General features: G+C 45.2%; 1 long non-coding RNA gene across 1 annotated transcript; it reads left to right on the top strand.

Moving 5' to 3' along the window:
• Positions 1-947: 947 nt before the first annotated feature.
• Positions 948-3,043, top strand: LOC109704720. Its single transcript, XR_002214466.1, has 2 exons — positions 948-1,084; positions 2,783-3,043. It is a non-coding gene; the product is annotated as an uncharacterized LOC109704720 (long non-coding RNA).
• Positions 3,044-6,054: the final 3,011 nt, after the last annotated feature.

The raw sequence follows: 6,054 nt of genomic DNA, 5'->3' as shown, positions 1-6,054 counted from the left end.
AAATGTTAAAATTTCAGTGGACTTGATAAGTAAAAACGAACATTCCTGCCAAATTTGAGCTCAATCGGACTTTCGGAAGAGCCTACGAAAGGTATTTGATCCGAGTTGCGCAACGGACTTAAGTCGAGGGGCATTATGGTAATTTCCGCATGCTTAGTGGATTTCCACTAAGTTCCCTGCCAGGGAACTTCGATCCTTATCCCCCCCTCTTCATGCTGCATACGTAGAGAGAGAGAAAGAGCAGAGAAGAGAAAAGAAAAGAAGGGAAAAGAGAAGAAGCAGATGAAGAAGGAGAAAAAGAAAGAAAAGTAAGAATTTCTTCCTCTCTTTCTCTCTTTGCTGTCTCTCTCCCTCTCACCCCCCTCTCCCTGTTGCTGCCAGTAGCTTCAGCAGGAGCAGTAGCAGCCCCTGCTGCCAGTAGTTTCAGCAGGAACAGCAGCTGCTGGAGCAGCTCAGCCATGCTGCTCAGCCAGCAGCAGCAGCAGCAGCTTGCGCAGCAGCAGCAGCTTGCGCAGCAGCAATAGTTTCAGCAGCAGCAGCAATTAGCTACTGCTGCGAGCAAATCAGCAGTAAAAACTGCTGCTGTAGGAAAGAAAGAAAGCAAGAAAGAAAGAAAAGAAAGTTGCAGGAAAGAAAAGAAAACAAGAAAGAAAGAATGAAAAGAAAGAAAGAAAAGTAGGGAAAGAAAGAAAGAAAGAGAAGAAAAATGAAAGAAAGGAAATGAAAGAGAGAAAAATGGGATCAAAGTATTTGGACAGTTTTTCCTCATTGTTTTGAGGTTCGTGGGCTAATAAGGGTTGAATTACGCAATGTAATTGTGAAAATTGCATTGGAAAGGGGTTTTTATAAAAACTGACCCCGATAATGCACTTTTGCAGGATAGAAGTCCGAATGTGAAATTGACCGCGTACAAACCAAATTGGGGGTAAAAGAAACGCGCTGGCGAAGTCGGTTCGGCAATCCGTCGCACCTACGCGAAGATATCGCCAAAAGAAGATTTTCGGCGTCGATAGTCACGAGCGCGGGTCGCGATTCTCGGGAAAGCGCTAGAAGCGCATTTCTCCCATTCCGGCATCAAAGAAAGGTGGGTTGTGCTTTACCGAAGTGATTAGGTCACTTCCATGCCAAAGTAAATCATAGTTTCATTTGACGCATATATGACGATAACTGTTGACATATGAATGCTAAATGCATATAAGTAGGCCTATATGAGTGTGGGCATATGTTAATGCTAGATGATCCATGTGAATGTGAATGCTAAATGAATATGAATAGGAATATGAATATGAATATGAGTATGAATATGAATGCCATATGAATGCTAGATGCACATGGATATTGAACGCTAGATACATATGAATGAAATTGTCGAAATGTGAATACAAATGCTAAAGTAAACATAATTGTTGATACATGATACATGAAAGCTAGTGTTAAAGGCTTATGAATATGAATGTTTAACGTCTATGTCTAAACATATATGAAAGTGAATGTATTGATAACCATGTTAGATGTGTAATTGTTGATGCATGAAAGCTAATACTTGTGAATATGAAGGTTTGATGCTTATATCCAAACACATATGAAAATGAATATACTATAATTCAAGCTATATGAATATCGATAATTCTCGTTGATCAGAAACCTCAACGGTAACAAGATACATGAGAACATGTGAACTATGAACCTAGTGCTATTAAACATAGGTTGGACATGAAATAAGCCTAGTGTTATTGAACATAGGTCGGACATTAACCTAGTGTCATTGGACTTAGGTCGAGTATGTAAACCTAGAGTTGAGATCTAGGAGAAAGTATATAAAACCTAGTGTAAGTGAACCTAGGTTATGATGTAAAGAACCACTTAGTAAAAGTAAACTAAGTTGTGAATCATAGTGGCAATAGGACCACTAGAAAGTGAATAGAATGGACCTAGAAAGGTCGTCGATATAGGGTAAAAGAGTAAACCCTTAAGTTGTGAAAATGGATTCTGGAATCCCTAGGATTGGTATGATGGCAGAAATAGAATCTTAACTACGGGATTGACGGTTCTCCCCTCCCGGTAGTGATTCAACGGGATCGACGGTTCTCCTCTCCCGGTATGCCATGAAGGAAGTGAATCGGAACTACGGGATCGACGGTTCTCCTCTCCCGGTAGTGATTCAACGGGATTGACGGTTCTCCTTTCCCGGTTGAGCTAACGGGTTTGACGGTTCTCCTCGCCCATTGAGCTTGAGCGACTTAGGGTCACGGGGATCGACGGTTCTCCTCTCCCTGTGATGGACCTAGTGTCGCGTGGACTTAAGGCTGAGGTGTTGTGAGACGTCCTCCACCTCGAGCCTGACTTGACGCGGTACTCCGCGGTTGATTGACTCAAGACCGAGTCGAGTGGCTAGATGGCTAAGGTAAGGTTACCTTAGGAAAGAATCGCCAGTGAGTATAATAAGAATAAAGAATAAAGCATAAAGAGAAGAATAAGGAAATAGCTAATGAATGAAACTAGCTAAGAAAGAATAAAACGGCTACAAGTAAAGAATGGCTAATGGTATAAAGTAGAATCAAGTAATCTACTTACATGAATTACAGGTAATGCATATTGCATAGCAGCGAGGCAAGGTATGGTTCTATTTGTTGCATCGTTAAATATCTATCTATCTATTTGTTGAACTAACCTACTGTTGCCTCCTTTGGACCTGGTGGGTCGAGCTCTTCTCTTGGGTGGCCGTACCCATTGGGAACTATATTTATATAGTTCTCACCCCCGTGTTGTTTTGGGGGTACAGGTTGCACGCGAGCGGCGCGGCGGCGCGAGGACAGGGCGTAGCTTCGTAGATAACGCCCCACCACTGAGACTGAGATAGCAACACCCTGAAGAGGTCAAGTTCAGAGTTCAAATGGAAAGAAACAAAATTGTAGTAATTTGTATAAGTTTCGTATTAACTTAAAAGCATATGTGGCTATGTAAATGTAAAATATTGTAAATGTAAAAGAATCTCTGAGATGAATGCTTGTAATAGCATAGTTTGCACTTTATGTTTTCGATACATATGCAATCTACATACTTGCTACAGTTCCTGTTTGGAACCTCTTGTATTGCATTGTTTAGATTGTTGACGCCTAGAACGTACAGGGGAGGCTCTGTCCGTTCGGCAGTCTGTCGACGAGCTCGAATCCGACCAAATAGGCGGAGCTCGGGGCGTGACAGATTAAATGGTATCAGAGCATAAAAGAGCATAAAAAGATTAATAGAAACGGTTTAGATGGACCTAGGAGACCTAGGATAGTAAACTGTAAGGATTCACGCTCGTGAGAGACGAGGACTTGTGACGTGTGGCGAAAGGAAAAGCAATTGGGTCAAGTTTAGTAAACCTCTAAGACGGATATTAGAGGTAGATTCAAGGTTCAGTTTATTCTCAGCCAAGTAAGTTCATGTTGGGTCGACACAACATGAAACCGAGGAATGGGAATAAGCTTCCTTGCATGACTTTCGCCCGATTTGAGTCTGTACTAATTGTTTCGTATTCGGCCCAGAGGGTCAAGGACTGACTGAGTTGTCGTGTCGTGTTTCAGGGAACGGTGGCACCGCGTAGGCGATCTTCATCCAGGTCGGCGCGGGGAGGGACAAGTGGTGTCCCTGAGCAAACCGAGGTGAGCGGAGACTTGGAGCTTCGCGAGCAGTTGGCCACACTCGTGGGAGTGGTAAGGCAACAAACGGATGTAATGCAGCGTCAGCGGGAGGCTGCTTTGCGCCAAGAAGAGCGGATTAAGAGACTCCAGGAAACGGTGGATCAGTTAGGGACCGCACCAGTTTCGGCTCGTCGTGTACGACCGGGAGTCGCGACGGAGGCATTTCCGTCGAGGTCAGGTGATCCGATTGTTGTGAGTTTAGAAATGGAAGCGGAAAGGGAGCGAGCTTTGGCGGCTCTCATGTCCTTCAAGAAGTTTGACCCCCCTACTTTTGATGGAGAGGACGTAGATCCATGGACTGTGGAGTCGTGGATTGACTCCATAGAGACTATTTTCGAGGACTTGTACACAATGGAGCGGGACAAGGTACGCCTAGCCGTGCATTATCTGCAACGATCAGCGAAGGTGTGGTGGAACGATATCAAACGGAATCGATCACCTAGTCTTCCTCCTATGACTTGGCAAGAGTTTCGGGAAGTAATAACTTCAGTTTATTTCCCCGATAGTGAAAAGAGGAAGCTTTGGGACAGGTTTCAAAAAGTACGATAAGGAGATCGCTCCGTGAGAGAATATGAGCGAGAATTCTCCCGTATCGTGAGTTGTGTTCCGAACGTGGTACAAGATGATAAGGATCGAGCTGAATGTTTTGTACGAGGACTTCGGCCTGATATTTTCAAAGCAGTGCACAATCTCAAGTTGCAGACGTTTGCTGAAGTCTTGGATCGGGCTCTGTGGATAGAGCAAGGCAATGCTTTTGTGCGCGAAGAGCGCGAATCTGAGGAATGGAAGCGAGTAAGGTCACTACCAACTAACTCAGATGCACAGTCAAGTTTTGGATATCTCTCGACATCATCCTCTACTCGATCCTCCCCACGATGTGTGATTTGTGGTGGTTCCCATTGGGCACGACGTTGCGTGCAGCGGGAAGGAAAGTGCACTCGATGTGGACAACCAGAACACCCAGGTTATGAATGTCTACAAGGTGATAGTATCCTGGCGACGCCTTCTTCCTCCCCGGGACAACTTGCAGATGTGCCACCTGTGGCACGGTCTGGAGAGCGAATGAGGATAAGGCAACCGAGGGGTTCGCGACGAACGGCAAGTGGCCGTGGATAGGTGTTCCATGTGGAGGAACCTGCTACGACTGTTGGCACTGTGACAGGTACGAGTTAATTAAAGCAAGCATGTATTTCAATATGATATAAATTGGTGCATTGCATGCCTTCTTTATGTATTCTATTACTACTATTTGTGCATGAGTATAGTAGTGATCAAGTGAACGGATAAGTGCAGAGACCCGTACATGCTTGTGTTGTGGATGCGTAGTACCTGCATGTGTGTGGCACTGTAGTGCCTGTTAAAGCAGGTAGTGAATCTAATGGCACTAGCAAATTGCTGGTAAGAGCCTGTGAATAAGACGTAAGACTCGTAGTAGAAATGGTAGTAGCTAACCAACTCTCAAATTAATGCGAGTTGTTGATTGCGAGAGTCTAGTCGCGGTGTTCGTGGAACTCGTGTAAGACCGAGCATTTTGTAGGTTGTTTTAGTAGATCGAACAGTGAAAGTGGAGTCACTGTTGCGTCTGGTACGTGCATGTGGACCTAACAATACCTCGAATTGAGATCAATGGGTCGTGCTCGTGTAGTTGAGTGCATAGGCAAGAGTTGCCTGATGCTAGACTTAATATAGCACGCGATAGAGTCGTATAGAGCGCTCAAGTGTTGGTGCTCATAGAGTGCAGATTTGTTTCAGCCGTGAGTGCGTTGGCAGTAGCACTTTAGCATTGCTAAGTGTGAAGCGTGCCAGAGGTCACTCGTAGGGCTGGTGGCTCGCACTAGGTGCGTAGGAGCCGATAGTGGTATGTGTGCTCAATAGAGAGTGTCGCGTGAGACGACGTTTACGGGTAGTGCTTAGAGACGATCCGTGCCTGGACCACTTGTGGAGTCGGGAAATTCCTTATGTCCGAGTCCGGTGGAGCAATCATGATGATCGCGAAGCCACCTGGGAGCTTGAGCAGGAGATGAAGGCGAATCATCCTCGCCTGTTCGGAGGGTAAATTGAGGTATGAATTTAGAATTCGAAATTCTAATCAAGTTTTGGAGTACTGAGTTCGTTTCGAGGACGAAACTCTTTTAAGGTGGGAAGGATGTAAGGAAGTGAATTCTCGAAACTCGAGGATTTGACTTCGACTAGAATCGACTAGTTGTCGAGTGCGTAGGCTTCGGAAAGTCCGAAGGTGGCTATAATGCATAAAGTGCATTAAGGAAGGGTCCGCGGGAGCACCAAGTGCAAAACTTGCACTGGAGCAGAAATGCTCTCGGGGACCGGTCCCTGGCAGGGAGGGACCGGTTCCATCAGGCTGGGCTGC

Source organism: Ananas comosus, unplaced genomic scaffold, assembly GCF_001540865.1.
Source record: "Ananas comosus cultivar F153 unplaced genomic scaffold, ASM154086v1, whole genome shotgun sequence".
NCBI lineage: Eukaryota > Viridiplantae > Streptophyta > Magnoliopsida > Poales > Bromeliaceae > Ananas > Ananas comosus.
Note: the sequence above shows the minus strand (reverse complement) of the source record. Positions and strands in the feature narration are given on the sequence as shown.